This window comes from Pleurodeles waltl, chromosome 4_1 (genome assembly GCF_031143425.1).
Source record: "Pleurodeles waltl isolate 20211129_DDA chromosome 4_1, aPleWal1.hap1.20221129, whole genome shotgun sequence".
Taxonomy (NCBI): Eukaryota; Metazoa; Chordata; class Amphibia; order Caudata; family Salamandridae; genus Pleurodeles; species Pleurodeles waltl.
In genome coordinates this window covers 427,563,530-427,591,191 of record NC_090442.1, presented here as the reverse complement: position 1 = coordinate 427,591,191, position 27,662 = coordinate 427,563,530, and positions in this window count along the sequence as shown.

Below are 27,662 nucleotides of genomic sequence, written 5' to 3'. Positions count from 1 at the left end.
CGCATGCAATCCTCATCCTCAGAACTATCACTGTGAAATGTTTTCATGGTGAATGCAACGTTTTGTGTCTGCATTCACCATTTGATGCATGTTTTGCTGAAGACCAATCACCTGCTGCTGTGTTATTGAGGTTAGTTGTTCCTGCATCTATTGTCCTGAAAATACAAGTACATTCTGAAATCGGGGTCTTTGAACTGTTTGAATTTGAACCTGATTATTACCTTGAATCTGAGCAACTCTCGCAATCTACACTTGAACATATACATTATTATGTGTACATTTCTGTTGCCTGTGACCCAAACGCAGCACACATGACATGGATAAGTCTTCTTCAAAGACTGGACATCAAGAACACCTCCACTCTGATCCATCTGAACATTACGTCCTATACCTCTAGACTGGTCAACATTCGTCACCTGCTATGGTTCTCCTTGCATTCCACTATTGTTCACCGTCATCTGCAGATTCTAATTTACTTTCTGTGCAGCTTTCAATTGCAAAACCATGACTTTTTCTTTCAGATATTTCTGTTTCTTCTATTTCATATCACTATAATACGTTGCATAGCTCAGGATCTCATCAATTGTTTTTTTCTGCCAACAGATCAGGTGCTGCTGAGTTATTAGGCCCATGTCTGGCCTCAATTCATGTACAAATCTGAAAACAAAATGATCCATATCTTTAGCTCGTATAGTCTCAGTACTACAGTGGTGCTTGAAAGCCTGCAACAATCTCTCATAATAAAGCATGAATCAATTATTTAGTCTCCTATGCTGTCAATCATCTGCCAATCAATATTTTTTGAGGACACTTTTTTTTTCAGGAACTCAATACCCTTGTAATACTTTTTCATTACATCTTCAGATGATGCACCCGTTACTGGACCACTCTGAGGTTCACATTCAGGCCAATCAACATGCATGTTACATGCAGCCCAGAAATCAGTTGGAACCACAATGTCAAACAATGTATTCAAATCCTCCCACTGGCATTTCAAACGTTTTACAAATCTCTCTGTCTGCTTGTACCATTCTACAGGCTTTTCTCTCAATCTCGGGTAATCATTGGTGAATGACAGTATATAAGTTCTACTCCAAGGTACCTGGACATAACCTCTTCCTGGTGTTTCTCTCATGGACATCATTTTTACATTGCCCTTGGCTTGATTTGCTCCTGCTGATGGTACATTTGGCTTTGCATTCTTCTGATCACCTTTCTTGGCCCATCTGCCTTCCCATTCATCTAATGCTCCCCATCTCTGTATGTAGGTAATCAAGTCCTTGATGTGAAATTTCATTCCAGGAGGTCTCATGTTAACTAAGTCTTTTGAACTGAACTCGAATCTGTAACTTCTCTTCAAGGGTTTTGATTTTTCTAAATCTACATCATATTTCTCAGCTAATTCATCTGGTCTCTCATACACCTGTCTTGCACATTGAGTAACATCCTTGCACATGAACCGCAAATCTTCTGTGTACGTTTGCAATTGATCTATGTCCAATATTCCCAGAATCAATTCATTAAATTCTAATTGTAATCTGTGCACATACACTGATCTGTCTTTCTCTGGTGTTTCTCCTGTTCTAGCATTGCCATTTGTAAATCCTGTTGCACCGTGTGGACTCAAATCATTTAACCAATCTGTCAATTGCTGTGCTGTGAAACCTTGTAAACTGATATTATTTTTCCGGGGTGTGTCTGGTGGGTACTGCTATGTACATTTGGAATCTGATCGGATCTGAGCATGGGATACGGTGGGGCTTCCTGAGGGAACATTGCATCAAGAACTGGTCCTGCTTGATTTAACATCTGGTAAGGCTTCGCAATTTGTGTAGGGGTTAATGGTGGAACAAGAGAAGCTGTTCTCTCCATCTAAGAATTGTTTGAATATACTGATCTCTGTATACGAATTGGTGATATCCCGGCAAACGTAACTGGTGTTTCAGGAAAGTCGGAGCATTTATTGAATGGGTATTACTTTCAGAATTTACTGAAGCATACAAGGGAACAACTGGACCTATAGTCATGGGAACTCTTAGTGTATGGGAAACCATAAGATTTGTTTGATTCGGAGGAATTTGCATTCCTGCACTCTGTCCTGTTCAGGAAGTACCAAAACTTTCTCCTGTTTGACTCAGGGTAATATTTAGCATTGATTGAACTTGACTAAACATTGGTACTGACTAATGCGAGATAAAATGTTGAATGGGCTGATTCAGATGAGGTATCTGCACCATTTTACTCACATTAAGATCTGGGACAATTTGATTTACAACTGGACTTGAAACGGGCTGAAGTGTATTAGCAGTCGCAACTGGTGAATAAACCCTGGGCACTTATGTATCTGCCTTTATAGGTGTATCTGGAATAAACTGATTCAGGATCTGTGCAACTGGAGCGGTTGGTACATTCAGGACTATATTCTGCACTGCTCCACTTCTCGTTCCTGTCTCAACTGAATGATACAGTGGTGGATGATTCATTAATAAATGAATTATAAACTCATCATCTGAATCCCTGTCATATGTTATAATCTTTTTACTCTCGGCCTATGCTGTCTATTCTGTTTTCTCTGCCTGTTTCTTTTGAGTCTCAGGTTTTGTAATTCTGTCACCTTCATCTAAATTAGCTGGAAACATTGTAAATCCATCTAATATATCTGCACTCCACATTCTCTTCTCTGCATCCCTTCTAACTTCCGAAAGTGTCTTCATTGCTTTCTCCATCCTATTCTCATATTTAGCTGACATTCTTTCACGGTTAATAAATTGCCAAATACTAAGGGCTTCAAATTGTGAGGGTCTTGGAGACGGTCTAATTTCATGCATTATTTGCCTCACATTATCTAAACATCTCAAATTAAATGTTCTGTATCGGGGAAAAGCTAAGGCACCTTCTTTCTCAGTGATTTTACACCATTGGTCAAGCCACGTACAAGCACGTAACCCTTTAATAGACAAAGAAAAAATATCCAGGAGTTCCTTCTGATGGCATTTCAATACTATCTCTAACTGCAATAAAAACATGTCCCCTTAACGCACTTTTCAATGCTTTGAATAATTCAATTTTTGATGAACTTCAATCAATTCCACAACTTGTGATTCAATCAGGAATAATTTCAGTTCCCCAATTCTTTGCCCTCACTGTTCTCAACCAACAGCAACATGGCACTGTCGACCAATACTAATGTGGCTTCACACTAATTGACCCATACCAGCGAGGCACAATATGACATCATATTAACCATTCTGGCCATACTAAATATGACCTTCCTGCTCCTTTCAGATCAGCAGCTGCCACTTCAACAAAGTATGAGGGCAGCCCCAATGTTAGCCTATGAAGGGAGCAGGCCTGACAGTAGTGTAAAAACGAATTTAGGAGTGTTACACTACCAGGACCTATAACTACACAGGTACATGTCCTGCCTTTTACCTACACAGCACCCTGCTCTAGGGGTTACCTAGGGCACACATTAGGAGTGACGTATATGTAGAAAAAGGGGAGTTCTAGGCTTGGCAAGTACTTTTAAATGCCAAGTCGAAGTGGCAGTGAAACTGCACACACAGGCCTTGCAATGGCAAGCCTGAGACAAGGTTAAAGGGACTACTTAAGTGGGTGGCACAACCAGTGCTTGCAGGTCCACTAGTAGCATTTAATCTACAGGCCCTAGGCACATATAGTGCACATTACTAGGGACTTATAAGTAAATTAAATAGTCCAATCAGGTATGATCCAAAGTTACCATGTTTAAAAACGGAGAGAGCATATGCACTTTAACACTGGTTAGCAGTGGTAAAGTGCGCAGAATCTAAAAGCCAGCAAAACAGGGTCCAAAAAGTGGAGGGAGGCAGGCAAAAAGTTAGGGGTGACCACCCTAAGGCATGTCAGGTCTAACACTTTGCAATTGTCTCTCACACAATCGCTCCCTCACACCTAATGCAAAATATTACGAGCAAAAAACAACAACCTCTCTGTATACTGTAGGTAGGAATTCAAACACTCCAAAGCTGTATGGGCTTACACTTCTCTGACTGTAGCTTTCACAATAACACAACGAGTGAAACTGGACCAGCAATTCTCACTCCAATTGATTTAGATCCTCCATGGGCCCTTAAGCTGTACTAAATACCAATCAACAACTCACACTCAATAAAGGAAAACTATTGCCACCGTCAAGGACATCTCATGACAAGCACCTCACTGCAGACAATAAATTAATCAAGTGTCTCCTATACTTCTGCATTATCCCTGGATCTTAGGCCATGACGGACCTGTCAACTACAAATACTGCAGACATTTTGTAGCAAAAAGTGCCACAGTCACTTTGAGTATGATGACTCCGCAAAACACTTCACAACACTACACTTCACTGCAATCTCAAGCCAAAGCAGCGCAAGCGTAAAACACTTTTTAGACTCATGCAACTGTCACTTGTAGACACAACACTGGAACTTCACCAGTCCTCGAAACGAATCATCGGACAAGATTTGGGGTGAACAATCTTTAGACTGGGTAATCACATGGGGACAATCCTTTCTCCCTAACACTAAACAAAAAATGGTTCTCTGCCCACATGGGATAAAACCATACCTCTGCTCCCAGAACTGATGCAGCATTTTCATTCTTCACAGGAATCAATGCTCTTTGAGGTGAATGGATGTTTGGACACTGTAAGTGATGTAGTAGAACCATCAATAAAATGTCAATACCACCCCAAACAATTGAAACACCATCACCAATGTGGCTCCAGAGGGAAAAACTCCAATCAGGAAATAAAATTACAGAGTTTATTATAAACACAAGCTCGAAGTCATGTAGACAATGCTGAAAACCATGTTATAAAGGTACATAATCACCAAGGGTTGCCCAAAGTGTTAAAGAAAATGTAGGCAAACTAACATTAATAAAATTAAGCCTTAAAGAAGAAGAATGCATATCAGAGTTAACAACCATCAGTAAATTCAAATTAGCAAAATCAAGCATCTTTGGCTGGGCACGGGTCAACCCTACAACTAACCAAATCAGGGAAATACATGTGTGGGGAAAATGACATGCGGGCAAAATACCCAAACATAAAAGGGCAATAATATATTAAAAAGATAATCTTATACTACAGGGCACTGATGTCCTCATTACAACCCTGGCAGTCGGTGTTAAAGTGGCGGTAAAACCGCCAACAGGCCGGCGGTAAAAGAAATGGAATCACGACCGTGGCAGAAACCGCCAACATAGACAGCCACTTTAACACTCCGACCGCCATGGCGGTACAAACAAACAGCATGGCGGTCACCGCCAACAGACAGGCAGAAGACAATGTACCGCCTACAGTATCATGAGAGGCCAATCCGCCATCTTTTCCGGGGTGGATTCACCGCAAACAAAAACAAGGCGGAAACAGGACTTGGAAGGGAAAACCGTCAACTCTACACACCCCACGAGAAACCAGGACGCCATGGAGCTGGAACTCCAAATTCTACCTGCCATTTTCTTCCTGCTCCTCTACCAGGAGCACGAACGCCGGCGGCGACGACCATGGTGAGTACTGCACCTACGACACAGGGAAGGGGGAGGGAAACGAGAGTGACACACACACGTAACACGCAAAACCCACACCCCCACCCTCACCCACTACAACACACACACACAAATACATGTTGATACATTACATTTACACCCCCAATGCCCCCTGGAAGAACGCAAGGACGAAAGGAAATTAGTTGAACGATTGTAAGGAGTAAAAATCCATTAGTCAAAAATATGTATACACTAATAACAAATATATACACCAAGAATTCAAGTCCATGTACTGCGCTTACATAGTCCGTGGACCACTGGGCCCAAAATGCATGGGCGAGGCCCACACAAGATACCCGATCAAAACGGAGAGAACACTGCAGGGGCATCAGATCGAAATAAAACAGGCACCTCAGGGGGAAGGGAAGGAGGGGCACCTCAGACAGATGAGTGCACGACGCCAGATCCACGAGGGGGCTCCATGCCCATTGATGTATCCTGGGGAGTGTAAAGCCACAGTCTCACAAGTCTCTCCAGTGGGTGGTTTGCCCACTGTTTATCCTGGGGAGTGCAAAGCCACAGTCTCACAAGTCTCTCCAGTGGGTGGTTTGCCCACTGCTTTATCCTGGGGAGTGCAAAGCCACAGTCTCTCAAGTCTCTCCAGTGGGTGGTTTGCCCACTGCTGCATCCTAGGGAGTGCAAAGTCACAGTCTCTCAAGTCTCTCCAGTGTGTGGGTTGCCCACTACTTTATCCTGGGGAGTGCAAAGCCACAGTCTCTCAAGTGGATAACAGTTCTCCACAGGTTCTGGAGGGGGCTTTGTGCCCAGAGTGCTTCATCCTGCTAAGGACTCAGGTAGTGGATGTGATACTCCACTGTTTCTAGAGGGGGCTTTGTGCCCAGAGTGCTTCATCCTTCCAAGGACAGAGGTAGTGGATGCCTTTCTCCACTGGTTCTGGAGGGGGCTTTGTGCCCCGAGTGCTTCATCCTGCCAAGGACAGAGGTAGTGGATGTGACACTCCACTGACGGTGGGCCTACATGGAACTGTCCAGGCCCCTGGAACTGACCACCAGCTTCGTACAACTGACCACTGGGGATGGCAGCCATGTCTGCGGTGGTGCCACTGGCACATGATGTGGCGTGGCCGCTGGCGGTGCTTGCGGCGGCATCAGCAGCGGCGGGATTTGCGTCGGCCTCAGTAGCGGCGGTGCTTGCGGCGCTCAATGGCCAGCGGTGCTGGTGGGCAGCTCAGTGAGTGTGCTGGTGGCGGCTGAGTCCTGGGCAGCGGTGCTGGTGGCGACGGTGTCCTGGGCAGTGATGCTGGTGGCAGCGGTGTGCTGGTGGCAGCGGTGTCCTGGGCAGCGGTGCTGGTGGCGGCGGTGTCCTGGGCAGCGGTGCTGGTGGCGCCGGTGTCCTGGGAAGTGGTGCTAGTGGCGGCAGTGCATGTGGCAGTCTTCTCTGCCGTGCACGTTGGCAGCGACTTCCCTTTCTTTCTCTGCCCCTTCCCCACCTTGGATGGTGGCGCAGCTGTCTTGCCACTCCCAACTGTAGTCCTGGGAGAGCCCTTGGTGGCAGGTGTTTTGCCCTTCTCCCTCCGGGCTTTGGCCAACTTCTTATGTTTCTGAGGTGGGGGACTGCTCTTGGCCTGGCTCCCTGGCACACTGGCTGCCCTGCTGCTTGGCACACTCCAGAAGCTGGTTACTGCTGGCACCACTGTTCCCGGTGATGTGGTGGCTGAGGTGCTGGGTTGGGACCTGGAAAGGCGGGCCCTATGGGACAGAAGGGGTGGGGGGGGTGAAGGTTTGACATGAAAAGTTTTTCAGACACACTGGGACAGGTAGATGGAGGGGGTTTGGGAGTGGAGGAAGAGGTAGTGGTTGTAGGAGGTGTTTGTTTGCTGACTTTGGGTGAAGGTGCATGGGCTGGAGGCTGTCGTGAGGTGGATAGCTGTTGGGTGGGTGTGTGACTGCGTTTGTGTAGTTTGGGAGGTGGGCTCACAGACACACTGGTAGAGGACACAGGGGATGGGTGAATGGTAGTGGGGGTGGTGAGTGCACGTGAGCGGTGTGTGGTGATGGGCGTGCTGGTGGTGCCCGTAGTGGCTGAAGATGTAGTGCATGCAGGTGTGAGTGGAGAAGTGACAGGGAGGGAGGAGGGAGACGAGGAGGAGGGAGACACAGTGGAGGCAGTGGCTGTTGGTATGTGTGCATGGGTATGATGCTTGTGTGAGTGCCTGTGGGATGTGTGGTGCTTATGTTTGCCAGAGCTACATTTGTGTGTTGAGGTGTGTGCATGCTGGTCTGATGGTGTGCTTGTGATAGGCTGAGGTACTGGGGATTGGATCTTGGTGAAGGAAGTTGGAGGGGGGAGGCTGGACACAGGAACAATGGCTGCCATCAGTGCTGAGGCCAGAGTCTGAAAAGCTTGCTGTTGTGCTGCCTGACCAGAATAAATGCCCTCCAGATATGCATTTGTCTGTTGCAACTGCCTCTCTACACCCTGGATGGAGTTCAGAATGGTAGACTGCCCAACAGTGAGGGATCTGAGGAGGTCAATGGTCTCCTCACTGAGAGCAGCAGGGCTTACAGGGGCAGGGGCTGAGGTGCCTGGGACGAAGGAGATGCCCACCCTCCTGGGTGAGCGGCCACGGGGCACACGCTGAGGGGCTGCTGGGAGGGCGGTGCTGGTAGGGGGGTGGCGGCTGTACCTGTGGATTCGGTGGGCACAGAAGGCCCCGCCACCGCAAGGGAGCTCCCATCAGAGGACTAGTCGGTGTCGGTGGTCCCTCGCCCTCCATCCCACTGGTGAATTCGGAGTCCGTAGTCTCGCCCTCCAGGGCCATGTATGATGCAGCTCCCTCATTCTCTGGAGGCACTGCTCCTCTGTGTGATGATGCTAATGCACACAAGAACAGGGAGACCACAAAAAGGGTGGGAAAGAAAGTAGAAACACATGTTCAGTGCATGCAATACCGCTACCGTTGGCAGACACTACAGACACAGCAGCCCTCTGCACTATGCCATGCACTTACAGTTCCCTAATTAATCACAGGGCCATGGGGTGCAAGGCCTATGCCTGATTGCTGCACACATGGAAGTCACAGGAGCCTGACTAGGGGTAGATGGCTCTTAACACTGGTGGAGTGGGGTGCCACATGGCCTGCCTTAAGAAGGGACATTGCCTACTAAACTCGCCCTGGCCTAGGGGAACCAACAGACCACCTCCCCCACCCAGACAACTCCAATGTGCGCTGAATCAGATGAATGTGACTGCACTCACCCCCTTGTGGCTGCTGTGATGCCCTCAAGTGCCCATCCAACTCCAGATAGGCCACCGCCAGGATCCGGAACATCAGGGGGGTCATGGTGCGACGGGCACCCCTCCCACGTTGGGAGGCCATCCCCAGCTGGGCCTCCGCAGTCTTCTTGCGCCAGCGGCAAGAGTCCTCCCATCTTTTCTGGCAGTGGGTGCTCCATCTGTGGTGGACCCCCAGGGTCCGGACTTCCTTGGTGATGGCACGCCAAATATCCTTCTTCTGGGTGGCGCTGACCTACAGGAATAGTTCAGGGGAAAAGGAGAAGATATAACCGTCTGGACCATCACAGTCATTGGCCCACGTTCCTATCCTTGCCATGACGCACATACACTCACCCTCGTTTCATGCACGCCTCATTCCCCCCCCAATCTCCCATCCACACCACTCCAAACAGGCATTGCCCATACAGCATTCTCACAGTGTACTCACCTGTTTGTCTGGAGGACTGTAGAGTAGTGTGTACTGGGGGAGGACCCCATCCACCAGTTTGTCCAACTCCTCCGATGTGAAGGCAGGGGCCCTTTCCCCAGACACTTGAGCCATTGTCGCTTCCAGACTGAGTTCACAGCAGCACTTGCAGTGTAGGTCCTCTCCTGTCGAAGATCAGGTATCAAGTTGGTGAACAGTGAGAAAATGGTGTTCATGTCCGTGGTGGTGCGTACTGTCACCGCCAGCGTACATTGTCATATACTGAGGCAAACAACACCATCACAAGAGGCACACAACACCATCACACATACACATCCACGCACACAAATCCACACACCCCTAAACATCACCCCACACATCACAACACACACCACCCCACATATCACCCACACCACCCCATGGCACCGCAAAGACACCCCAGGTTTTCTGAGGAGGAGCTCAGGGTCATGGTGGAGGAAATCATCCGGGTAGAGCCACAGCTATTTGGATCACAGGTGCAGCACACCACCATAGCTAGGAAGATGGAGCTATGGCGCAGAATCATGGACAGGGTCAACGCAGTGGGTCAGCACCCAAGATCACGGGATGACATCAGGAAGAGGTGGAACAACCTACGGGGGAAGGTGTGTTCCGTGGTCTCAAGACACCACATTGCGGTTCAGAGGACTGGTGGCGGACCCCCACCTCCTCCCCCACAACTAACAACATGGGAGGAGCAGGTCTTGGCTATGCTGCATCCTGAGGGCCTCGCAGGAGTAGCTGGAGGAATGGACTCTGGTAAGTTAAATCTTTAACTAATTCATCCCCCACCCTACCTGCATGCTATCACATACCACCACCCTCGCTCTCACCCCCATCACTCCAACTCCTCACATATGTTCCACTATCACAAACCACACATCCCAACACCAAGCCCTGCATGCAACAACAAAGCATGGACACCCATCACCAATGCATGTCCACTACACATACCCACACAGAGCCCTAAACAATGATCACACAAGGTCCTACACAGGAATGGAAGCACTGGGGTACTGGGTCACCCACTCATTGCACACCATGGCACACACAGATGCAATAATCATGCCTTTACACCCCTGCAGGACCCCTACCCAACGTCACCGGACAGGAGGTTCCAGACATGTCCACTCCACCCACAGAAGAGGCCCAAAGTGATGACAGCAGCTCTTTCCAACTGGATCTAGATGACCAGCCTGGTCCATCTGGGACCTCGGGACAGTCGGTTCCCCTCGCACAGTCACAGGCCACCACAGAACCTCCCCCTCAGGAAACACCAGCACAGCACCCACCCAGCGGTCCCATACCTCTGTCCCCAGGACACGTTAAGCAGCAGTGTGTCCACCACTACAGGGAGCCCAGGCTAACCCACCACCCCAAGAACATCAGGGACCTTGGGCAGTGGTAGTGGGCACACTGTTCAGGGGACAGAGGCCCAGGAAAACCGGGGAACTGGGAGGGCTGCTGTGTGACAGGGGGAGGACAGGCCCACGGAACCCACTCTCCACGAGGCCCTCTCTAACATCATGGGAGCCTACCATCATTCCCAGGAGAATATGGCAACGGTACTTGCCAAGTTTCACAAGACCCAGCGGCTGCAGGAGGAACAGTATTTGGGGTTCAGGGAGGAACTCAAAAACCATCAATACCACCCTGGGCACCATTGTAGGGGTGATGAAGTACCTCGTGAACACCAGGAGGGACACTGTGGCACAACAAGGGGCCCCTGACACTAGCCTGGATGATGAACTGCCCACCACCTCTGCCGGCGCTAGTGCAAAGGAGGCACCGCCACAGGACCACAACACCAGCACCCCCAGATGGAGAACCACGCCGCAAGCGGTCCCTGAGATCCAGGGAAAAGACAGAGAACAATGCCAAGACCCCCGCCAAGAAATGTGACCACCCTGATTGTCATCCTCTGTCCTACTTTGTCACCCTGTCCATCCTTAAACTCCTCTAGCTCTACTTCCTATGCCCCTTTGGACAATGCACCTGTGAGACAAATAGACTGGACTCTGCCACGGACATTCCTCCACCATCACCCCTGACCATTTTCCAACCCCCTCCACTAATTTGCACCTAAATAAACACCCTTGAATCACAAAACAATCTGGAGTCAGTCTGTGCTTTCACAAATGTGTATTTGCTATAACTAAGGAAAATACCAATGTCCATTGCATTGTCAACATACCTATGTCACTCAGCTCTAGTCCATGAGGTAACATAGCAGAGGACACAGCAGTGGGACCTACATCTGTGAAATCGAAAGGGAAAGTGGCAAACCAGGGTATATACACTGGGTGAAAGTGACAGACAGATGAGAGGTCGAACAATTTTATCAGATGTAGGAGGCAGTGAGGTCTCCTTACCTGTGTCTCACTGGAAGTATTGATGGATCACGGTGTTTCTGTCGTCTATGTCCTATTCTTCTGCCGCCTCTTCTTCACTGTCCACAGGCTCCACAGCTGCCACAACACCTCCTTCAGGACCATCCACCTGCAGAAAAGGCACCTGTCGTTGCAAAGCCAAGTTGTGCAGCATACAGCAGGCCATGATGATCTGGCACACTTTCTTTGGTGAGTAGTATAGGGAACCACCTGTCATATGGAGGCACCTGAACCTGGCCTTCAGGAGGCCGAAGGTCCTCTCTTTAACCCTCCTAGTTCGCGCATGTGCCTCATTGTAGCGTTCCTCTGCCCTTGTCCTGGGATTCCTCACTGGGGTCAGTAGCCATGTCAGGTTGGGGTAGCCAGCGTCACCTGTAAATGTCGAGGGACAACTGTTAGACACACACTAACCCTTAGGGACAACCCCAGACCCAGACAACTATTCACACTGTATAGAGTCCTTGTCCTCTCCTAATAGCCACACACTGTGCCTCTGGAGTTGCCCCATCACATAAGAGATGCTGCTGTTCCTCAGAATGTAAGTGTCATGCAATGAGCCAAGAAACTTTGCGTTCACATGGGAGATGTGCTGGTCGGCCAAACACACCATCTGCACGTTCTTTGAATGGTAACTCTTCTGGTTTCTGTACACCTGTTCACACCTGCGGGGGGTACCAAGGCCACATGTGTCCCATCAATAGCACCTATGATGTTGGGGATATGTCCCAGGGCATAGAAGTCACCTTTCACTGTAGGCAAATCCTCCACCTGAGGGAACACGATGTAGCTGCGCATGTGTTTCAGCAGGGCAGACAACACTCTGGACAACACGTTAGAGAACATTGCCTAGGACATGCCTGATGCAATGGCCACTGTTGTTTGAAAGGACCCACTTGCCAGGAAATGGAGTACTGACAGGACCTGCACTAGAGGGGAGATTCCTCTGGGATGGTGGATAGTTGACATCAGGTCTTGCTCCAACTGGGCACGCAGTTCATTGATTGTGGCACGATCAAGTCTGTAGGTGACTATTACATGTCGCTCTTCCATTGTCGTCAGGTCCACCAGCGGTCTGTACACCGGAGGATGCCGCCATCTCCTCACTTGCCCCAGCGGACATGCCCTATGGATGAGAACAACGATCAGAGGGTCAGCCAACACTGAGGGACGAAATAAACAACTTTATTGCACACATTTGTCAATCCGATATGTGCCTGTCTTAGTGAATACATCACAAAACTAAATAAAATAAAATGAAATGATGGACGGAGTGTTTAAACTTTTCAAACACTCACCCCCAGTCACACATCTGGGTTTAATCCATCGTTATTTTGCTCGCCACGTCACCCCAGTTTGGACCCAGCCATATGCAAATCAGTCTTGACCCTGTTCCCCATGGGAACATTCCTGCCCGAACTGCTAGGCCAGGTCCTCCCTGGCCTGGAAACAAGCATCCTGGGACCGGTTTCTGAGTATCACCCTTCATCAGCAGGCTAACTTGAAACCAGTGGTGCAGTGAGCAAGGGACCCACGTCTGGGCATACCCCTGCCCCTTAGGGCGCATAAAGCAACATCACAAAACTGGGGTGACGTGGCGAGCAAAATAACGATGGATTAAACCCAGATCTGTGACGGGGTGAGTGTTTGAAATATTTCAACACTCCGTCCATCATTTTATTTTGTTTTGTGATGTGTCTTAGTGCGTATGCAAGGCCTAGATACCTGTAATGTGGGACAAGGGGATATGAGGTAACTGCGCTGGCATTGTACACCGTCTCACTGTTCACCAACTTGATACCTGATCTTCGACAGGAGGGGACCTACACTGCAAGTGCTGCTGTGACGTCAGTCTGGAAGCGACAATGGCTCAAGTGTCTGGAGAAAGGGCCCCTGCCTTCACATCGGAGGAGTTGGACAAACTAGTGGATGGGGTCCTCCCCCAGGACACGCTACTCTACGATCCTCCAGACAAACAAGTGAGTACACTGTGAGCATGCTGTATGGGCAATGCCTGTTTGGAGTGGTGTGGATGGGAGATGGGGGGGAATAAGGCGTGCATGAAACGACGGTGAGTGGATGTGCGTCAGGGCAAGGGTGGGAACGTGGGCCAATGACTGTGATGGTCCGGACGGCTATAGTTTTTCCTTTTCCCCTGTACTATTCCTGTAGGTCAGCGCCCACCAGAAGAAGGATATTTGACGTGCCATCGCCAAGGACGTCCGGGCCCTGGGGGTCCACCACAGACGGAGCACCCACTGCCGTAAAATATGGGAGGACGTTCACCGCTGGAGCAAGAAGACAGCAGAGGCCCAGATGGGGGTGGCCTCCTAATGTGGGAGGGGTGCCTGTCACACCATGACCCCCCTGATGTTCCGGATCCTGGCAGTGGCGTATCCGGAGTTAGATGGGCACTTGAGGGCCTCACAGCAGCCACAAGGGGGTGAGTACCGTCACATCCATCTGATTCAGCATGCATTGGAGGTATCTGGATGGGGGAGGTGGGCTGTGGGTTCCCCTAGGCCAGGGCAAGTTTTGTAGGCAAGGTCCCTTAGAGAGGCAGGCTATGTGGCACCCCACCCCACCAGTGTTAAGAGCCATCTACCCCTAGTCAGGCTCCTGTGACTTCCATGTGTGCAGCAAAGGGGCATAGGCCTTGTACCTCATGTCCCTGGGATTAATTAGGGAACTCTAAGTGCATGGCGTAGTACACAGGGCTGCTGTGTCTGTAGTGTCCACCAACTGTGGCGGTATTCCATGCACTGAACATGCCTCTCTACTTTCTTTCCCCCTCTTTTTGTGGTCTCCCTGTTCTTGTCTGCATTAGCATCATCAGGCGGAGGAGCTGTGCCACTGGAGCAGGAGGGAGCTGCATCCCACATGGCCCTGGAGGGCGAGACTACGGACTCAGAATTCACCAGTGGGACGGAGGGTGAGGGGAACTCCACGGTGGGGACAGGAGCTTAGACCAGCGACACCGACAACTCCTCTGATGGGAGCTCCCTTGCAGTGGCTGGCTCCTCTGTGCCCACCGCATCTACAGGTACAGCCGCCACCCCCCCTACCAGCAGCGCACTCCCAGCAGCCCCTCAGTGTGTGCCCCGTGGCCACTCACCCAGGAGGGTGGGCATCTCCTTCGCCCCAGGCACCTCAGCCCCTTCCCCAGTCAGCCCTGCTGCCCTCAGTGAGGAGGCCATTGACCTCCTCAGATCCCTCAATGTTGGGCAGTCTACCATTCTGAATGCCATCCAGGGTGTAGAGAGGCAGTTGCAACAGAAAAATGCATACCTGAGGGGCATTCATTCTGGTCAGGCAGCACAACAGCGAGCTTTTCAGACTCTGGCCTCAGCACTGATGGCAGCCATTGTCCCTGTGTCTAGCCTCCCCCCTCCAACTTCCTCCACCCAGTCCCACTCCCCTGTTCCTCTGCCTATCCCAGACACACCTACAGACCAGCCTGCACACACCTCAACACCGAAGGGCAGCTCATCCAGACATAAGCACCACAAATCACACAAGCATTCACACATGCAACAGCCACATGCAGACATACCAACAGCCACTGCCTCCACTGTGTCCCCCTCCTCCACGTCTCCCTCCTCCCTCCCTGTCACGTATCCACTCACACCTGCATGCACTACATCTTCAGCCACTACGTCCATCACCAGTACACCCATCACCACACACCGCTCACGTGCACTCACCACCACCACTACCATTCACAGATCCCCTGTGTTCTCTCCCAGTGTGTCTGTGAGCCCTCGTCCCAAACTACACAAACGCAGTCACACACCCATCCAACAGCCATCCACCTCACAACAGCCTCCAGCCCATGCACCTTCACCCAAAGTCAGCAAACAAACACCTCCTACAACCACTACCTCTTCCTCCACTGCCAAACCCCCTCCATCTACCCGTTCCAGTGTGTCTAAAACACTTTTCCTGTCAAACTTTGACCTCTTCCCTTCACCTCCCCACCCCTTCTGTCCCCTAGGGCCTGCCTCTCCAGGTCCCAACCCAACACCTCAGCCACCACATCACCGGGAACAGTGGTGCCAGCAATAACCGGCTTCTGGAGTGCGCCAAGCAGCAGGGCAGCCAGTGTCCCAAGGAGCCAGGCCAAGAACATTCCCCCACCTCCAAAACAAAAGAAGTTGCCCACAGCCTGGAGGGAAAAGGCCAAAACACCTGCCACCAAGGGCTCGGCCAGGACAACAGTTGGGAGTGGCAAGACAGCTGCGCCACCATCCAAGGTGGGAAAGGGGCAGAGAAAGAAAGGGAAGTCGCCGCCAACCTGCACGGCGGACAAGACTGCCACCAGCACCGCCACATGCACAGTGAGCCCCCCAGTAGCACCGCCGCCAAGGACACCGCCGCCAATCGCTTTAAACAAACGTTCTTATTGACACCTCTCTTCATCAGTGAAACTACACAATTAAGCCTCTAGTCCTTGTGTAATAGCAGTTCAAGCATCAAGGTTGCGGGGACGGTCTGAAGTACGAGCAAGCAAGGTGATCTGGAGGAAAATCACAGAGAAGGGACTGGAGTCAACTCTATAGTCTAAAGATGCTGATACCCAGGCCTGCATACCACTAGAGGATTAGTGACCACTAACCTGATATTGAGTACTTAGCCATGGTCTAAAGCTTGTCTGACGTTCGAAGAACGACTTGGGAACTTGACTCTTAAAGGTGCTGAGGATTAGGAAGAGCTGTGCAGGAGGCCGAGATGAAAGAGGCGTTGAGGGAGCTGGAGCCCAGGGAATCACCGGAAGAACAAGAACTGTAGAAATTTAGAGCACTGGAAGATCCGGGCAATTCAGGAGCTGAGTATGGGGATGATGCTTGCACAGGACTGAAGCAAGGCCAAGCCCTGATGCAGGTTCAAAGGAAGTATTTATGCTGGAAGAAAAGAGTGCTCCAGAACTGAATAATCCAATGAACCTGGGTGTTGGGCCTGGCTATTTTTGCAGGGTAACCCCCAAACATTTGGCCTTCCTCCTATTTTTTGGACCTGTTTTTGTTGGCTATAGGTCTCTGGGAACTTTACCACTGCTAACCATTGATAAAGTGTATATGCTGTCTGTCTACATTGAATTGGTGATTGGTTAATCCATGATTGGCATATTTGATTTACTAGTAAATCTTTAGTATAGAGCGCCATGTGTGCCCAGGGCCTGAAAATCAAATGCTACTAATGGTCAGCCAGCACTGATTGTGCCACCCCCATGAGTAGCCCTTTTAACTTGTCTCAGACCCTCCACTGCTGATATAAACTACCATTTTGACCCAGAAATATCACCCACTTGCCAAGCACAAACCTTCCCTTTTACTACATGTAAGTCATCCCTATAATAGTCCCAGGACAGCAGCATAGGCAGGTGCAGTGTGCTTAAATGGTAGGACATGTACTGGTGTGTTTTACATGTCCTGATGGTGAAATACTACTAAATTGAGTTTTCACTATTGCAAGGCTTATCTCTCCCTTGGGGTAACATGGGAAATGCCTAGAAATATATTTTAACCATCATTTCTCATTCATTGAAAGCAGATAGAGATGTGGAGTTTGGGCTTTCTGAACTCACAATTTAAAAATGCATCTTTTGGTGAAGTTGGTTTTTGAGTTGTAAGTTTGAAAATGCCACTTTTAGAAAGTGGGAATTTTCTTGCTTAACCATTCTGTGCATTTGCCTGTGTGCTGAATACATGTCTGAGTCAGGATGATAGTTGGGCTGTTTATGTATTTACTGTTGACAGTCACACAAAGGGAGCTAGAGTGGTGTAAGAATCTGAAACTTGCATTTGAATAGAGCTGTGCCTGTTCTCACACAAAGCAGCAGTCTCCAACCCCCTGGAGTGTGTCTAGAGCAGGGAAAGGTAGTGTCTTCTACACCACAAAAACTCCTATTTGGGGTTTGCCTATTTCAAAGACAGAACTGGATATAAGTAATGGACCTCTGACACCACATAGTTAGAACACTTCTGCACTGAGGACATTATGGGGGTGATTCTCACCCCCGCCCGCCAGAGTTCCCCCCTCCAAAATACCGCTCCGCGGTCGCAAGACCGCTGAGGGTATTTTGGGTTTTGCACTGGGCTGGCGGGCGACCGCCAAAAGGCCGCCCGCCAGCCCAGTGCAAAACGGCCTTCCCACTAGGACGCCGGTCTCAGAATTGAGCCGGCGGAGTGGGAAGGTGCGACGGGTGCAGTGGCACCCGTCGCGTATTTCAGTGTCTGCATAGCAGACACTGAAATACAAAGTGGGGCCCTCTTACGGGGGCCCCGCGGCACCCCCTACCGCCATCCTGTTCCTGGCGGGAGACCCGCCAGGAACAGGATGGCGGTAGGGGGTGTCAGAATCCCCATGGCGGCGGAGCGCGCTCCGCCGCCATGGAGGATTCACAAGGGCAGCGGAAAACCGGCAGGAGACCGCCGGTTTTCCGCATCTGACCGCGGCCGAACCGCCGTGGTCAGAATGCCCTGCGGGGCACCGCCGGCCTGTCGGCGGTGCTCCCGCCGACCCTGGCCCCGGCGGTCTCTGACCGCCGGGGTCAGAATGACCCCCTATGTCAGGAAGAAGAGCTGGATGCCGTAGGAGGGACTGCCACTCTGGCTTTTGCTTTGTTGTGTTGGCCTGCTGCTTGCTGCTTCTGTCCTGGGAGTAAAAAGACTGGCCTTAGCTTTCTACATCCTGCTTCCAAAGGTTCTCCAAGGGCTTGGAATGAGCTTGCCTCCTGTTAAGAAATCTCAGGGACATCAAAGACGTCGTCTGCCAGCGCCTGGACTCTCGTGCTGAGAGTCCGGACTTCCAAGGGCTAGTCCCCGAGCCCTTGGAAGGGAGCTCTGGTGCAACTAAGAAGAAACCAAGCACATTGATGCCAGAGCAACTACGGAACCGACTTCAGAACTGGTGCCTTTGTCTGACTTTGAACCGCTGCCCCCACAGCAGCAATTGTCCCTAATGAGTGCAATGACTGCGACTTGCAACACAGCCCCAAAGCACTGCAGCACCTTTAATGTCCCACCACTGCATGAGTCCTGAGTGCTGTGTCTTTGACTTTTGTGGCACTCGACTCTGACCACGCCAAAGCACCTGTGGCCCTGTGGTGTGATCTCGAGACCACAAAGTCAGTGCCTCATGTCTTGACTTCCTGATTCATCAACCCCTCCTTGTCGTAGGGAATCAATGCCTTGCCGCCAATGCCGCATCACCTATCCTGCAACCATAAGGAGCCAATGCCTCACCTCCCCTGGCTAGCAGTAAGGAACCGACGTCTCACCTCCCCATGGCAGTAAGGAACCGATGCTGCACTGGCTCTAGCACCGCCTCACCTCCCAGACTCCGTGCAAAGTCTTTGTTGCCTCATCGTTTTTCCAACTACTATAACAGGGTCCGTGCAACTCTGTGACCAGCCCGCACTCCCTCACCAGTGGCATCAGGCTGTTAGAGATGACTCCTTCAAGAAATTGTGAGATCCATAGTTGAAGCTATTGTGTTTATATGCAGTATAGTAAGATTTAACCTTTGAAAAACCATTTCTTTGCTTGTGTATCTTGGATTTTTGTCGTTTTGAATCTGGTTTTACTTAGATAAATATTGGCTATTTTTCTAAACTGGTGTGGAGTACTTTTGTGGTGTTTTCACTGTGTTACTGTGTGTTTGTGTGTGTGTGTGCGTGTGTGTGTGAATAAATACTTTATGCAATGCCTCTTAGATAAGCCTGACTGCTTGAGCGAAGCTAGTGGTGGGTGAGCACAGGATAATTTAGGTTGTATTGCAACTTATCCTGACTAGGATTGTGGTCCCTACTTGGACAGGGTGCATACCTATGCCAACTAGAGACCGAATTTCTAACAGTGTGTTCCTGGACTTGGGATTAGGAGAGTCTTTTTCCTAGACTGCTTAACAGCCCCTTTTGTACACTTTCTTGAGAGCACTTTGACTCAGATACATTACGACTAAGACTCTTTGCTTGCATTTGCCAGATTCATTCTGGGAAAGACTTTGGGGGTCATTCCGACCCTGATTTCCCGCCGGATTTCCCCCGGTTGCCCAAATCCGCCATGGCGGCGCTGGGATTCTGACCCCCTTCCCGCCACCCTGTTTCTGGCAAACAGGATGGCGGGAACGGGTGTCCTGGGGCCCCTGGGGGCCCCTGCACTGCCCATGCCTAACAGGGCCCCAGCCTGCTTTTCACTGTCTGCCTAGCAGACAGTGAAAAGCGCGACGGGTGCTACTGCACCCGTCGCACACCTGCAACACCGCCGGCTCCATTCGGAGCCGGCTTCAGTGTTGCAGGCCCCTTTCCCGCTGGGCCGGCGGGCGCTAACTTGGCTAGCGCCCGCCGGCCCAGCGGGAAAGTTGAAATGGCCCCAGCGGTCTTTTGACCGCGGAGCGGCCATATGGCGGTTACCGCCGCCCGCCGCGGTTAGAATGAGGGCCTTTGATTTTTATACTTTAAATTTATGCTGTTCTGACATGCATTCACCTCTCAAACAGAAAACTCTTTATTGGTCCCACTGATATTCTATTTCATTTTATCTAGCTTAGAAAAGGGATAATCTTATAGAACATGTTGCATGCTTTTTCTTGCAATTTCATTTGAAAATATTATGAGATGCTAATACATTACTAAGGCCCGGTTTTAGATATTGGCGGATGAGTTACTCCATCACAAAGGTGACAGATATCCTGTCGGCCAAAATCTAAATCCCATAGGAAATAATGAAATTTAGATTTCGGCGGAGGAGATATCCATCACCGTTGTGTCAGAGTAACCATCCACCAATATCTAAATCAGGCCCTAAACTACTAAAATAATTTAAATAAAGAATTGAAACTACACCAAAAATTGTATTATCGACTCCTATCAAACAGAATGATAATAAAAATGTTGATAAACTATTGAGTAAATTGCAGCTCTATCCCACTTCTCCTTGCCTCCAAGGCCTTACCTCTTGGGTCTAGTGGGGTGTGGGAAATGTCTGTGTCCAGGTACGTTAATCCTTTAACTAGTAGACTCCCTATTAGTCCCAAATCGAACACTCTCATTTAACGCATAGTAAACCTCTGCCTGATGCTCTCACACCTTTCTTCTGTAAGCACTCTGAAACCTGGTTGGGGGAGAATGCTCCATAAAACAGCAGATAATTAAGCATAATTAAACTTACATCCTAGTACAATCAGTCTACTTAAACATTATTACTTTTGCATGCCTGTTTTAGACATATTGTTATTTAAAGGTACTCACATATGATAAATAAGAAAAAGGAGGTAGAGTGAAATACAATTTCCTAAGATCACACAATGTGGCTAAGTGGAGAGCCGGGATTATGTCCAAGTTTTTTTGTTTCACATTTTACAACTCAGACACTAGATTTGTATGTGTTGCTTCTCCTACATCCACCGTGCTACCAACCCCTAGCACCCCACCCCTGACCGCCACCCTGCTGCCATCAATGTGGCCCTCGGTCACATCACAGACTAAACAATGCGAACCCTGGGAAAATGTTTGTGATTACCTATGCTTAAGAGGAAAGAACCATGGGTGTGAATTTTAAATTCTTCCACATATACATGTGTGTGGCTACAACGCTGTGGGCCAGATTTACAAGAAAGTGTTGCGGCACAGTGTGGGGCTGTGCCAAAATTGACAGCGCAATGCTGCATCACTTCAGAAATGCGGGAATGAGGTGTATTTACCAAAATACGGCACACCCCTGTGTTTCCCCTAGTACTGGCATTACATTTTGCTGCTTAGCGCCAACGCAGGCACCCCTGCATCATAGTGCAAGGGTGCCTGTGGTGCAGGGAATGATTGTTTGTGTGTAGGAAAGTTTCCCTTCCTGCACATAATCAATCAATAATTGTAATTTGTTACTTCTATGGGTGCTGCAGAATGCAGCATACTTCGAAGTAGCAAATTGTCATTTCTTAATGATTGTTTATGTGCAGGAAGGAAATCCTTCCTGCACATAAATAATTATTCATGGAGTTTTGCTCTTTCTTTGCCTGCTGCAAAATTCAGCACATATTCAAAAAAGCAAAAACAAGGAGAAATAAAAGCATTCCTCCTCTGCGCCATGCTAATGCCACTCCTGGGGTGGCGTTAGCTTTTGGCGCTGCCTCAGGTTTACGTTTCCTTGTGAATCTGGAGAAGCGGCAAAAAGCAATAAGTGTTTCATGGGTACGTCCACAGCAACACTCATTGCACGCCTCTCTGCTGCAGAAAACTGCGCAGGGGCCCATATTTACAAGGTGGCGTTAAGCCACAAAAAGTGGCTTAACAACAACTTGTAAATATGACACAAGGCATTGCATCACGAGAGAGTCCCTGAAAGTAGCGCTTCTGTGGCGTAAGGGGCTTGTAATATGCCCCTGTGGGGCATATTTATGGAAAAGTGGTGCATCATTCATGATGTACCACTTTTCTCGCATTCCACTGCATCCCCTACCGACACCATGTGTGCGCTGTATTTACAATACAGCGCACCATGGCGCTAATGTTGGGCTTTGCTGGATTAGCGCTATAAATTATGGTGCTAATGCAGCAAAGCACAAGAAGTCCCATTGTTTTCAATGGGAGTGTCATCTTAATGCCTGTCTTATGCAGACCTTAATAATGTCACTAAAATGGCTCAGTGGAATCTAGTAAATTTCACTGTGCCATTTTTCTGGGCCTCGTGACGTGGGAGCGCCCCCATCCTTTGCATACATTATGCCTGTAGCAGGCAAAATGTGGCGCAAGGGTTTACAAAGGCATTGCGCCTATTTGTAAATTTACCAACTGGGAAATGCCACCTTAACGCCAAATTTGCATTAAAAGAAATGGCGCAATGTGGCACAAGGTGACGCTAGGGACATCATAAATATGCCCCCATGTGTCTAAAATGTTAGGCTCATATTTAAGACAAAGTGGTGCATCAGCTATGATGCGCCTCTTTCCTTGTGCCCCCCTACCGGCACCTAATGACACCATGGTTGCAGCATATTTATAATACGGTGCACCATGGTGGTCGTTAGCACAATAGCGTCAAACTTTTTGATGCTATTGTGGTGCTTTGCTGCATTACCGTCAAAAATGTTAACGCTAGTGCAGTGATGTGCAAGTAGGTTCATAGGTTACTACCGGAACATCATTTTAACGCCTGCTTTTAGCAGGCTTTAAAAATTACACCAAAAATGGCGCAGTGAAATCTTTTAAATGTCACTGTGCCATTTTTGTGAGCCTTCTAGAGCAGGGTTATGCCCCCCTTGCATACATTATGCCTGGCGCAGGCATAATGTGGCACAAGGGGTGACAAAGTCGCGCAATGTATGCATTGCGCCACTTTGTAAATATGGAGCGCCAGAAAAATCACTTTAGCTTCGCCTTAGAGTCAAAAGAATTACGCTGTGCCTGTGCTAGGGGCTCTTAAATATGCCCCTTAATTTTTAAATATCCCACAGGCAACACATCGATTTTGACTAGTGGTAGACTGTCTTTCCTCCTAAGAATTGCCCATATTTATACTTTTTTTAGCGCCGCATTTGCGCCGCTTTTTGACGCAAAACGGCGCAAACCTACAAAATACAATGGGCCCGTATTTATACTTTTTGACGCTAAACTGCGCTAACGCAGTTTAGAGTCAAAAAGTTTAGCGCCGGCTAACGCCATTCTGAAGCGCCATGCGGGCGCCGTATTTATTGAATGGCGTTAGCCGGCGCTAGCAGACCGGCGCTGCCTGGTGTGCGTGGAAAAAAAACACGTACACCAGGCAGCGCCGGCATTGGGGAAAATGGCGTTAGGGCGTCTTAAAAATGGTGCAAGTCAGGTTGACGCTAAAAAATCGCCTCCACCCGATTTGCGCCATTTTTAACGACGCCCAGACGCCATTTACATGACTCCTGTCTTAGTAAAGACAGGAGTCATGCCCCCTTGCCCAATGGCCATGCCCAGGGGACTTATGTCCCCTGGGCACGGTCATTGGGCATTGAGGCATGTAGGGGGGCACAAATCAGGCCCCCCTATGCCAAAAAAAAATATAAAAAAAAATAATAATTATACTTACCTGAACTTACCTGAATGTCCCTGGGATGGGTCCCTCCATCCTTGGGTGTCCTCCTGGGGTGGGCAAGGGTGGCAGGGGGGGTCCCTGGGGGCATGGGAGGGCAGCTGTGGGCTCATTTTGAGCCCACAGGTCCCTTAACGCCTGCCCTGACCCAGGCGTTAAAAAGAGGCGCAAATGCGTTTTTTTTTTGCCCGGGCGTGATTTTTGCCCGGGAGTATAAATACGACGCATTTGTGTCGCAGTCATTTTTGTGGACGGGAACGCCTACCTTGCATCTCATTAACGCAAGGAAGGCGTTCACGCAAAAAAACTACGCTCTTTCCTCATACTTTGGCGCTAGACGCGTCTAACGCCAAAGTATAAATATGGCGTTAGTTTTGCGCCGAATTTGCGTCGAAAAAAACGAGTATAAATATGCCCCAATGGTATTTTGCAAGTTTGCGTCGTTTTTGCGTCAAAAAACGCCGCAAATGCGGCGCTAAAAAAGTATAAATACTGGTCGAAATGTTTTAAAATAGCCCTTCCGCTGTGTTGTTTTACCTCTAACTCCTTGTTGTTGCTTTTTGTTGCTTTCAGGGGAGCCGACGGAAAGCTTTGTGCGGTAGGACCAGTGGACACGCCTGAGTGGATGAGAGCGGAAGATTTCCGTCCCACGTCATCACTGTTTGTTGTCACTTCACCTTATCCGCATCGTCCTCTCTCTGTGCTAAGTATGCCGCTTGGTCTGTTGTGCTCTTCGGTCCACACCTCTCTGGAAAACAACAGCTGCTTTTAGACCCTGACAAAGTGTTAAGTGAGTCTTGTCTTCTCATTTTCCTAAAAGAGGCTAATTACTTTGTGCTGTCCTTGTCCGTTCTGGGGCTGCCACTGAAGAAAGGAGCCCTGCGCTACGGTTGAGGCTGGTAGCAAAGGGTGAGGTGAATGAAGGTTGTTAACACGACGCGAGTTGCATTCCAACGAATGGTTTAATAGAATGGTTCTGTTTATTTTACAAATGGCGCTGCTAATGATAACATAAACACGAAAAGGTTGTAAACCCCTGTAAACAGCGTATAAATCTGAAGGGGAAATGACCCCTCTTGTGAGCTAAGGAGACACACACTTACTCCCCACGACTCTTTCCATCTGCCTTCAGTCATCTGAAGTATGTGCGAAGTTCACATCGACTTCAAGTTAGAAAAATCACTTTTCCAAATGATTTGCCGTACTGTACTGTCTGTCACTTAATATACTGTTTGAGAACGGAACTCTATTCCACCTCTAAAACGCCGTGTTGGATAATGTGTACGAAAAAGACATAATCACTGGGAATTCTCTCTTGGAATAAGCTATATTTCAAGCCTTGACCTCACAAAAGAGTGCTACCTCTACTAGCCGTGCACATCCTTCCTCTGTCCTTTTAGACATTTATCATTTATATTTTAACCTCTTCTGTACCATGAGTTTTTTTTGCTTGCATACCTGCTCCTGACTATGCTACCATTTCCCTTTCAAGTGAGTCGCCTAGATCAGCGTTATAGCACAGGAAGAAGTACATGTGTGAGATATTTGAGTTTCAGGGGCCCCTTTTCCCATTCTGCATCTGGGGAAGAGGGACATCACTTCCCGCTTTCCACTTGGTGCCCACATGCCACAATTCCCCTGAGATCACGCGGGTTGCCAGTTCGAAGTTGGTGCAGTCCAGACTATGAGCACCGTGCACATGTGAAGACTTGTAGCTTAAACTAGTGTATTTGTCGAGGGCACTCTTTGTGCAAAATAATTTATCATTTATAAACTACAGTGGTCTTTTATTCGCATCTGTTATGAAGAAAGACTCGTTTTCACTATTAAGGGTATCCCACTTTACACATTTTCACTCTATGAGTGTGATGTTACTGTACAGGTGCCATTTTTAGAGATCACCTGTTCACAGGAGCCAGCTCACTTGAGTTTGAGTACAATAATGTATTGCCTAATGAGAGTGTTTTTAATAAACCAGCATAGAGTATGTTTGTAGTACAATGCCTCTTAATCTTAAATCGAATATTGGCACCAGGTTTCTACTTTCAGAACATTGTGAGACTGGATGTTTTTGCACTTTATCGGGCTCAATGACTTGCCTCGGTATATTTAGGAATGAGCCTAATATCTCAAAGTGACCTAGGCCGGACTGGCCATTGATTCGATTGAGTATTCCCAAGAGCAGGGGGTTGGGAGTGAGGGAGCTATTTCATCCAGTTTTAAGGGTCACAGCTGCTGCCTCTGTCACTTCCTCTGCTCCCCCGGGTTTATAACAAAAGGCCCAGATGACCGAGAATACAGAGAGAGAGCGAGAGAGAGAATGAGAATGAATGGCTTTTACTGCAGGGCGAATTTCCGGTCTAAGTTGGTTATGTGACAGGTGAAATGCCAATACACATGTTTTTTTTTTCTCAGAGATCCATACTTGCTAACTCAATACAATGTGTTCCACGCCGTCCCTTATCTAAATTCATTCCTTTCATGATCACTATTCATTTAATCTGTTTTCCGCTGAGATAACCAGCCACGCAAAACCAAGTGTAACAATGACAATTTATGCATTACCTCTTGCGTGCACCAGCATATTCTTTGAATGTTTTGGATGGGACTACTTTTGGGGTATATAACACTATAACGTACTCTGCTATTTTTATACCCATATACAAGAATGAGGCACAGCCTCATATAGGTGAAGATATGTCACAAGCTGCATGGACCTTAGCTAACATCACATGACCACGTTAGCTAACATGACCATCCCACCTTTAGACAACACCAGCCCTTCAATGCAACACGAGACCCCAGCAGGATCTCTATGCATTCCAGTTGAGATCTTACTAGAATGACGCTGCTGGACACGTTGGTCTTCTCATAATCAGCATTCAGAGAAGCGATATGAAAGACTAAACACCCTGGTTTGTGGCTAAATTATATAGCAAGATGCACACCCTGGCTCCTGCCCCTGCAGATGAATTGAACGTATCCTAATTTGAACTACCAATGTGCTCAGAGCCAGTGCACATTCGTAAATAATAATTATTTTAGACCTTTCTTCTGCATTTGACAACGCTTTTCTCAAACAGCTGTTGAAAGTGTGTGCTCTGATAATGTGGATGGAACAAATTTAACTGGGGGTGGCCAAGCTCACCCTGCCTAACAGACTCTTTGGTCACACGTTGCAGGGGAAGGTGCAACTACCGCAATGCATATTCCAAGGCCACCGGGCTCTGTGGGTGAGTCGCTTCTGGCTCTTTTGTGAGGTGGGGCTCAGTGCTTCAGAGCAGTGGCATAAAAGCCAGTTCAAATCACAGGAAAAGGTGCGTATAAATGGTCAGGAGGCTATGACCTCGACCTTTCCGCTTGCTCTCCGACCTGGACCACCACTACAACCTGTGGATTTCTCAAGCTCATCATGTTCTTGCCTCTGTCGTGCTTTATGCTTGCTTCTTCATCATCGTAGCTGGGTCTGGGTGCACTGGCAGGCTACAGGCATCCAAAGACATTGGGCAGCCCTGCAAGTGGCCACCTCCGACATTCTACAGTGGTGGCGTCAGGAGCATAAAGATTCCTTCTTCACCCTATCCCTGTCTCAACGGTTGCAATCCTCTTCCACAGTCTCTGATCATCGGAATGAGTGAAGTAAATGGAAGTAGTTAGAGCTAAGGAGAGCAGCAAGGGCATGGACCCAAATGGAATTACTTTGTTGTCAATTGATGTGGGAAGTAAGGGGATCTTTCTCTAGTTGCTGCAAATGTGTTGCATGCTACAGACAAGTGGGTGTTTTGAATCCCATGTTTGGGTGCAGTTGCATGGTGAACGTGATGTTTCTGGAATTATTCCCTATGGTCATGTTGGTCCATTGTCGTGACCAGTGCGTCATTTTCTGATCAGATTACATGGTTAGGGTTAATTGGATAAATAATCACAGAGCGTATTGGAAAATGG